General features: G+C 38.3%; 1 pseudogene; it reads left to right on the top strand.

Moving 5' to 3' along the window:
- Positions 1-841: 841 nt before the first annotated feature.
- On the top strand, positions 842-2,497 carry LOC103658675 (annotated as a pseudogene).
- The last annotated feature ends 7,037 nt before the right edge of the window (positions 2,498-9,534 follow it).

The raw sequence follows: 9,534 nt of genomic DNA, 5'->3' as shown, positions 1-9,534 counted from the left end.
AGTTTAACACAAAAGATCCTAGGCTGATGATTCAAGAAGTTCTCAGTTAACTGCAATTTTGTCTAAGTCACTGGAGAAAACTCTTATATAGCAAATAAATACTGAGCAGCATTTGTGAACAATATGTAAGTTTTAAACCACATTCACATAGGACAATATAAGATTTTTGCTCATTATCGAGCACAAATACCAATCACCTAAGGAAAACTTAGAAAAACATATGCACAAAGGCAGAAACCAAAAAAAGCGAAGAATATAGATTTCACTACATAAAGCTTGTAAGCCCCCTGTGACCAAATACCATAAACAAAATGAGAACACAAATAAGTAGGAAACATATTTGTAAGAGATTGTCAAGATTTACATCTTCATTATATATTTTTTAAGTTCTAGTTATAAGAAAAAGACAAAATCCACTAGGGTCACAAAGTAGGCATTCACAAAAAGAAAACAACAAACATATGGTGAAACATTTTATGCGAAGAGAAATAAAAATACCATATACACTTTTTGTTAAAATGACAATGACTATGAATAAAAAATTATGAGCAAATAAAAGAGGAAACGGACACTCAAATACTGCTGAGAGGAATGTAAATCAGCACAACATTTCTGGAGGGAAATTTGGCAGTGTGTGTCAAAAGCCTTAAAAGCATATACTCTTTGACGAAACACTTCTATTCCTAGGACTTTATCTTTAGACAATAGGTAAGCAATATTTTATCTAAAAATCTATTCATCGTAGCCTTAAATAGAAGCCAAAGGCTAAATTTTTATCAAGATATCAGTAAAATAAATACTGTTTACTGAAATTCACGATGAGCTGGAACACTTATAGACATCGGAAAACCTTGAAAAATGTTAGATGGTAAGTACTGACATGAAACAATGTAGCTTGTTCACAAAAGGTCTGCCACCCAAACACAGGTGCCATGAAAACCATCACTATATCTAAGCCAGAATGGGAAAGGAAAAGACTCATATCAGTATTGTCCTCAGTAGACATGTAGATTCAGGAAATCTACCACTATTGGCCGTCTGATATACAAATGTGGTGGGAAGAAGAGAACTTTGCAAAAATTTGAGGAGGCAGCCACTGAGGTGGGAAAGGGCTCCCTCAAGTATGCCTGGGTCTTGGATAAACTGAGAATTGAATGTGAGCATATTCCCACCACTATATATCACCCTGTGGAAACTCAAGACCACCAAGTATGATGTGACCACCACCGATAACAGAGGACACACAGACTTTATCAAAAACATGATTACAGGCACATCTCAGGCTGACTGTGCTGTCCTGATTGTTGCTGCCACTGTTAATAAATTGGAAGCACGTATCTCCAAGAATGGGCCTCCCCGTAAGCATGCCCTTCTAATTTAACACAGTGTGTGGAAGAACTAACTGTTGATATTAACAAAATGGATTCCACTGAGCCACCCTACAGCCAGAAGAGACACAAAAAATCATTAAGGAAGTCTGCACCGACATAAGAAAATTGGCTACAACTGCAACACAGTAGCGTTCCCGCCAATTTCTGTTTTGGATTGGTGACAGCATGCTGGAAGAGATGATTGCTAACATGCCTTGGTTCAAGGAATGAAAAAGTCACCTGTAAAGATGGCAGTGCCAGTGGAACCACACCACTGGAAGCTCTGGACTGCATCCTGCCACCAACTCATTCAACTGACAAGCTCTTAGGTCTGTCTCTCCAAGACATGTACAAAACTGGTGGTATTGGCACAAGGGCCAGGTGGAGAGTGGTGTTTCCAAACCCAGCAGGATGGGCACCTTTGTTCCTGTCAACATGAGAAGTGAAGTAAACTCTGATGAAATGCACCATGAAGCTTTGAGTGAAGCTCTTCCTGGGGACAAAGCAGGCTTCAGTGTCAAGAATGTATCTGTCAAATATGTTTGTTGTGGTGACGTCACTGCTGACAGCAAAAGTGACCCAATGACGGAAACAGGTAGCTTCATGGCTCAGATAATTAACCTGAATGATCCAGGCCAAGTCAATGCTGGATATGCACCTGTGCTGGATTGTCACACAGCTCACACTGCTTGCAAGTTTGCTGAAGACTGATCATCATGCTGGGGGCAGAGCGGGAAGATGGCACCAAATCCTTGAAATCTGGTGATGTTCCATTGTTGATACGGTTCCTGACATGCTCTTATGTGTTGAGAGCTTCCCTGACTATCCTCCTCTTGGCCATTTTGCTGTTTATGACATGTGAGAGGGAGTTCCTGTGGGTGTCATCAAGGCAGTGGACAATTAGGCAGCTGGCGCTGGCAAGGGCATCAAGTCTGCCCAGCAGCTCAGAAAGTTCAATGAATATTATGCCTAATAGCTGCCACCCCAGTCTTAATCAGTGGTGGAAGAAGGGTCTCAGAACTCCTTGTCTCAATTGGCCCCTGAAGTTTAATAGCAAAACACGTTAATTTTAACAATGCATAGTAAAACCTTCAGCAGAAAAGGAGAACGTTTTGTGGACCATTTGTTTTGTGTGTGGGTGACAGTTTTAAGTTACTGGTTTTTAAAAAGAGTACTTTCTAATGGAAACAACTTGACCAAAAATCTAGCACAGAATTTAAGACCCATTAAAACAAAGTTTAATGAGGAAAAAACCCAGTGTATAATATGATCTTCAATTTTCTTTTAAAAAGGCTTATTTTTGTACACAGTTGTGTTTTTATACATGTATAGATGCATAAAAATACTGAAAGGACCTATACCAAAATGTAAATTGGGACTATTTGCATTTTGCAGTTAATTTTTTTATTTTTTTCATCATGTTAAGTGTACACTTTAATCCCCATTCCTATTTCCCCCATCTCCCTCCACCCATCTCCCCTCTGGAAACCATCAATTTGTTCTCTATTGTTAAGAGTCCATTTCTTGGTTTGGCTCTTTTTTCTCCTTTGCTCATTTTGCTTTGCTTCTTAAATTCCACATATGAGTGAAATCATATGGTATTTGTCTATGACTGACTTATTTGGCTTAGCATTATACTCTCTAGCTCTATTCATGTTGCTGCAAATGGCAGTTCATTCATTCTTGTTTGTGGCTCAGTTTGTGGCTCTTTATCCACTCATCTATCAATGGACACTTGGGCTGCTTCCATAGTTTGGCTATCTCAAATAATGTTGCAATAAACAAAGGGATGCATGTATCCCTTTGAATTAGTGCTTTTATATTTTGGGGTAAATACCCAGTATTGGGATTCCTAGACTGTAGGGATGTTCTATTTTTAATTTTTTCTGCATTTCTCACATTTTTATAATAAATATACCACCACTACCACCAAAAGAAACCCATTATTTAATAAAAGTATACATCTATTCATAGCAGAACTATTCACAAGAGCAAAAATGAATAACCCTAGTGTCCATCAGTGGATAAGCAAATCATAATACACACACACACACACACACACACACACATACTTGAATATTCATCAGCCATAAAAAGGAATGTACTACTGTTACATGCTATGTTGTGGACAAACCTCCACAACATTCTGCTGAGTTAAAAAAGGCCAGCACAAAAAACCATGTGTTATATGATTCCATCTATATGGAATATCCACAATAAGTAAGTACACAGACACTGAATGCAGACTGATCGCTGCCAGGCACAGCAGGGAGTGGGGAATGGACAGAAACTGCCTAACAGGCACACGGTTTTATTTTGAAGTGACAGAAAATGTTTCAGAACTAGACAAAGGTGGTGGTCGCACAATATCATGACTAGGCGAATTGCCACTGAGCCCTTCACTTTCAAATGGTCAATTTAAAATAAAACAGTTAACTTTATGTTAAGTGAATTACATTCTAATTATTTTTAAAAGTTAAAAAATAAGGGGAAAAGGTGAACATCTAATCATCACATTCCTCTTCAAAGTTTACCAAATTGTTTCAATTTGATATGCCTGACACCATAAGAGACCATTACCTCTATAAGTGAGTTCTAGGTATGCTAGTGTGTCTGAGTGTGTCTGTCTGTCCATCTGTCTCTCATTCACTCGCTCACTATTCTTATTAATAATGATAGGTAACATTAATATGGTACTTACTATAAATTGTTCTCAAAGTTCACACACATTAAGTATATTGAATCCTTACAACAAATACATGAGGTAGACATTATTATTGCTATTTATTATAATCATCTCTGATTTACAGATGAGAAAGAGAGACACAAAGAGATAAAGTGACTTCCTCAAGAATACACAGCCAGGAAGTGACAGCATTGGGATTTAAACCCAGCCACGCTGGCTTCGGAGTCCTATGCTCTCAAGAGCCTCACATGTTACACTCTATTTCCTCTCAAAGAATGCATGGTCTTGGCAGAAAATTAGAAATAGAGGTTAAGCATACGTTGTAGGAGGGAAACCATCCATAATTTTGCCACCCAGGTATAATCACTGTTAATCTGTTATACATTTTTCCAAATAAATACACACATCTATATACCTATACCAAAGCTTTCATAACATACTGTATTATCTGTTTAACATATTATAAACCTCTTCCATGTAAATGAATACACTGCTATGTCATCACATTTAATGGTGCCATGGTATTCCATTTAACACAGGAAACAATTTAACCAGTCACCTATTAAAATTTGGGGTTGTGGGGCACCTGGTGGCTCCGTCAGTTGAGTGTCTGACTCTTGATTTGAGCTCAGGTCATGACCTCAGGGTCATGAGATCGAGCCCTACATCAGGCTCTGCGCTGGGTATGGAGCCTGCTTAAGATTCTCTCTCTCCCTCCCCCCCCCCAACAATAAAAGAAATAAAAACAAAATTTGGGGTTGTTTATGAATAACACTGAGATGAATCACCTTATGAGTACATCACCCTTAACCAATTTACTTAAGATGTAAACTACTCGATGAGAGTATGTTTCAAGGCTCTTGACAAATGTTACCCAACTGTTCCTACAAAGTCTTTAATACTTGATACTCCCATTTATAGATTATGAGAATACCTCCTCTTATCACACTTCTTTTTCAGAATTTTCCCAACCTGTCTCAGAACACAGTCTAATAAACCCAAGGATCATTTTACTCCCTACTCTACCCCTCCAACAGATACACAGTCCCAAAGAAGAAAAACTTTATTTATATTTGGGGAGATGCTTTTAAATGTATAGATTTGTGGAACACAGATATCTTTACAATGTTGAGCCTTTCTAAGAATGTATCTCTATTCAGGAATAAGTCTTATAAACATCCCCATGGGACATGATCATTTTCAAATGAGAAAACAAGGTCTCAGAAGTTAAAATAAGGCCCTAGGCCAGTGGCTAAGGAGGATTCAAAAGAAAAGCAAACCTCACCCATTCTGGTTTCATGTCAATAACCTGTGAATCTTTTCCTACAGGAAAAAAATCCTAGGCTGTCACAGATATAAGTTATTACTAAGATTGAGTCCTATCTATGCTAGATCATCCCATAACCCAAGGCAGAATTATAGAAAGCTAAGACCTTTTAATTCCCCAAAATCTTGTCTTGAGAAATGTTAAGTATCTCAAACTAAATGTCTAAACTCAATTGACTTGGACGACTAGATGAAATCATAGAACTAGTCATCAGCTGGTGAAAATTGCAAACTTGCATTCATGTCAAACAGAAGCAGCAGGGCGGCTGGGTGGCTCACCCAGTTAAGCATCTGCCTTCAGCTCAGGTCATGATCCCGGGGTCCTGGGACTGAGCCCTGCATCGGGCTCTCTGCTCAGTGGGGAGTCTGCTTCTCCCTCTCCTACCTGTGCCTGCCACTCTGCTTACTTGTGATTTCTCTCCTCTCTTTCTGTCAAATAAATAAAATCTTTAAAAAATTAAAAAAAAAAACAAAACAAAACCAGAAGTAGCATGGGCCAGATTCACCAAACCCTCTTGTTGACTGTTTGTAGACAATGCTTAGTTTCCAGAAACTATCAAGCTACATCACTCTGCCAAGTATGACCCATACTGGCCACAAAAAAATTCCACATTCAGTCAAAAGTACAATAAGAAGCAAAGACATAACCCCTGTTTCTCTAAAAATATAAAACTAGAAGAAATAAAGAAAAAAAAAAAAGCTTTTATAGATTATCTAAACCAATCCTTTTCCTTCCAAATGAGAAGACTGAGTCCAAGAGAAAGCAAGTTCCCCAAGGTCACAACAGCCAACTACCAGTAAGAAAAATCCCATACCTAGGTCCCTGACTCCCTGGTCAATGTCCACTCCACCCCAGTCTGGTACATATACAACAAGGTGAACATTACCTCTGCAGCAATTAATTCCCCTCCCAAAAAAATGCAATAAAAATAAAACTTTTCTTCTGAATAATTAAAGTAGACTGCATGTTTTTTACGCTGTTGTAAACTAAGGCCAATTCTGTAAACAATATTTAAGAAACAGTAAGCCTCTATCATTAAAAACTTTTAATAAATTAAAAACATTCCATTTCAAACAAATTCAAATTTAAGCACAAGTCTTCAAAAATCCTCAACATTCTTAAAATATACATGTTAAATATATATTGCGTTTCTCAAGGAGCTAATTAACACATTGAAAAATTGTCAATTGGAAACTTTTGTCAAACAGTGTAGGAATAAAGGTGTGCATTTCTGGCAAAGCAGCCCAGGAAAGAGGAAAAAGCAGCAGCTGGTACAAAGGAAAACCTTCAACAAACATATTCGCCTGTTGTATCTGCTTAAATAAACCAGTCTACCAAAACATAAAATCAAGACCTACGCATATATCTGCTTCCATATGCTCTTTGTATTCCATCAGTACAGTCTCTGAGAAAATACTAAGAAAAAGATGTCTTTCCAGAGTCACTGAACATGAGAAAGTAAGGGAGGAAGCTGGAAGAAGGGTTGTGATTTCATGAATGCACAAGAATATCAAATCAGATTTCATTGAGCCATGGTCATCAATTAGGTAGACTGTGGACCCAGAACAAGAATCCATCATAACAAATTGTCTGCTTTAATAGAGTTATTATCTGAACTACTGCCAGGCTTAAGCTGTGGAAACCCCACTGAGGATATGTTTGCTGCTATTTTACACTAGAGAAGAATTTACTTTCTTATTCAGAGGGTTATTTTTTTTCATGTTTAAACAATATGAAAAAATTATTTCATTATTTAAACCAAGAATACAAAGTCAAAAAAATCAAGGCTGTCTCCAAGAGATTCATTCAGGGGTTATTTTAGGGCACTGCCAAATGATAGGTTTCTAAACCAAAAACGGATTCAAAAAATATCCAAAAAAGTATTCTATTTAGCCCTAATTTCCACCACAGATGTTTTCTTCATTTTAAAGCACTGGATTCTGCCTTATCCTATAAGGGAGTAATAAGCCCCCAAAAAATATCTGCTATTCCACAATTAAATGTACATGTCTTCCTTGTAGCGCTAATGAAAAAATGAGAGCTATTGGGCCCACGGGCTGACAACTACAATCATTAGTTACATCCTGTAGTTTAATGTTTCCAAGTTAAATCCATTACCATCACAAACAGTTTTATGAGGATACATCTTAATGACCTATATTCCAACTAAAACCGGATGCTGGAAAAGCAATTCTTTAGAGAGAACAGGATAGGCAAAAATTTGCTGGAAACATTTCCTGGGATCATGCAGCCAGCTAAGCAAATATGAGCCAGTTTCTGTAATATAACAACAAAACTCCTTATAATAAACAACTAATTTCTGTCTATAACAAGGGTGACATATTATAGGGTCACATGTTGGCCTTTATTTATAACTAGGCTGTGCTTTCATCGTCATACCAGGGAGGTGATCCACGTATTTAATGTAAATGTTTTCCTGGAGAAGGTGCTCTGATTTACCTCTTCTTCCTCCCTAGGTAGACAGAGTCTGTATCTACTAACTTACTTGTTCTACTATTTTAAACATGAAAGTGACTGAGAAGTCTAAGAAAAGTCTAACTCATGTTCACAGAAAGTGTTAAGAAATCACCTCTCTAATTCATTTTATATTTCTTTTCAAAAGGGCAGTTCACTGAAGTTACAATTCATCAAGTGCTCATTTTACATCAGGAAATCCACCTCCTGGCCCCAATTCTCTAAAGCAATGCCTAATGTCCCCAAAATGACGAGTTTAACTCTGCCTAAATACCACCCAGCAGAAAAATTTTAAAAGTTATCAGAAACTCCAGAAATGAGCCTATGAGAAAGTAAAAGTGTCATGTCCCCTCCCCAAATCCATAGGATCTAGTCCTAATCCACAGGACCTCAGAATATGATCTGATTTGGGGCCATAAGCTCTACAGAAGTAATCAAGTTAAAATGAGGTCATTAGAGTGGGTCCAATTCTAATATGACTGGTATCCTAGGAAAAAAAAAAAGAAGAAGAAGAAGAAGAAGAAGAAGAAGAAGAAGAAAATATGTACACAAAAACAGGCCTAGAGGGAAGATGGACAGAGGGAGAAGATGGCCATCTATAAGCCAAGGAGAGGGGCCTGGAATAGAAGGACACCTTGATTTTGGACATCCAGCCTCCCAAACTGTGAGACCATAAATACCACCCAGTGTGTGGTGCTTTGTTATGGGAGCCCTAGAAAACTAACGTAAAAAGACATCCCCAAACCAGAAAGGAGGAGGAACAGTCACATGGTATAAATAAAATGGCTGAGCTAGATTTTTAAAAGTCTCAAATTAAACAGGAGAGAAGACTGTAGGTGTGCCTCATCTCAAATTCTTAAACAAGGTATTAAAAAAAAAAAAAACAAATAAAACCAGAGCCACTAATTACAGGACAAAATCTTGCATTTGGAAGAAGCCTTGAAGTACAGTTTAGCATTACTCTCCCCAAGTAACTATGTGCACTCCCCCATGAGCTACTGGCATTTTTCTCCACCATGCCCCGCAACTACTAGCAATGTTCCTTCCAAGAACTGCCTGTTCTCACAGAGTCTGCCTCCCTTTTTCTCATTCTCTCCTAAACCCACTCCCATCGTGTTTTTGCCTCTACCCCTCAATCAAAATTGCTTTTGTAAAAATCACTGTGGACCGCCACCTCACAAAATCCAAACATCAATTCTCAGCCTTCCTCTTGGTCGATCTAACAGCATTTGATTCAGTGCCTCACTGGCTTTTCCTTCAGCACTTTCTTCATCTGGCCTCGGAGCCCCCATTCCCCTCCACTAGGTCTCCCACCTCTCCTGACATGCCCTAGCACTTGGTCCCCTTCTTTCTCTAGGTAAAGTCACTCCCTGGAGTGCCTGGGTGGCTCAGTTCATTGAGCATCTGACTCTCAATTTTGTTTCAGGTCATGATCTCGGGGTCAGGAGATCAAGCCCCAAGTCGGGCTCTGCACTGGGCAAGGAGCCTGCTTAAGATTCTCTCTCTCCCTCTGCCTCCGCCCACCCCTCCCTCCCTCCCTCTCTCTCAAAAAAAATTTTTTAAAATAAATAAAAAATAAAAAATAAAGTCATTCCCTGGGAGAGCTTAGTAAAGCCTATCATCCCTTTAAAAATACATAAAAATATGTTTTAATTCAAAATATACACAGAATCCAA

This window comes from Ursus maritimus, unplaced genomic scaffold (assembly GCF_017311325.1).
Source record: "Ursus maritimus isolate PB19 unplaced genomic scaffold, ASM1731132v1 scaffold_3, whole genome shotgun sequence".
In the NCBI taxonomy this organism is placed as follows: Eukaryota; Metazoa; Chordata; class Mammalia; order Carnivora; family Ursidae; genus Ursus; species Ursus maritimus.
This window is presented reverse-complemented; position numbering and strand designations above follow the sequence as displayed.